A 959-nucleotide genomic window follows, 5' to 3' on the forward strand; every position below is an offset into this window, starting at 1 on the left:
GACCCTTTTCTGTCACTGCTTCAGGCTCCTTATGTGAATGGAAATATGCAAATAACCCTCACCACCTATTGGCTATAAAATCATAAGTGAGGGCGGAGGAGGGGCCCCATGCTCAGTTCCAAATACCAGCGCTCAGTCTCTCCCTGCAAGAAGGTGGGAAGCATGAGCGTCCTTACAGAGCTGGAGTTCAGCTGCAGTTTGCTCTGCCTTTGCTTAAGCAGTTTGCTGGGGAGTCTCCTGCACAAGGAGCAGTGGCTGATGATTACTCCTCCAGCACCTTTATTTTGTAAACCCAGATCCTCTAATTGAGCTCTTCTGTCAGCCAGGGAGCCCAGTTTTAAAAACCTTTACAGAAGGATCCTCCAGCTCAGGCATGCACTTCTGGAAAGCACTCAGTACAGCATAAGAATCTATATAGAATTAGGGCTTGTCTACCCTTGAGTTAATTTGGATTAATAATGCCTGATTAATGCCATGTGTGGACATTCTTATTCTGGAACAAGAGTGCTGTGTTCCTGTAGTTTAATCCACTTCCAAAGCTTTTTCAAATAGCTATTCCTGAATAACTCCATGCGTAGGTAAGCCCTTACACATGCAAAACTGCATGAAAAGAACATTAAGGTTGCAAAGTCAAGGACTCATAAATTAGGAAATGTTAAAATTGAGGTTGCCTGTGAAACCGTTGTTCAGCCTCCTTGTGTGTGTGCATTATGATGCAATCTTTAATTACATAATCACATACTCTTTTTTTTTCCCCCAAGATGCCGGACTCATTCAATGCACGGGCTGGACCGTGCTCTGAGTATGAGTGAAGGCCAATGCTGGCATTTCCTAACTTCTGAGTGCTTGAGTTTGCAACCTTAAATGTAGGAGGTTTGTGCGTAATTTCCTAGGCAAACTGGGAAAACAGAAGTCCCATCATGTGGGACCATTTTGATACCCACTTGGCCCACCAGCAG

Source organism: Natator depressus, chromosome 5, assembly GCF_965152275.1.
Source record: "Natator depressus isolate rNatDep1 chromosome 5, rNatDep2.hap1, whole genome shotgun sequence".
NCBI classification, from domain to species: domain Eukaryota; kingdom Metazoa; phylum Chordata; order Testudines; family Cheloniidae; genus Natator; species Natator depressus.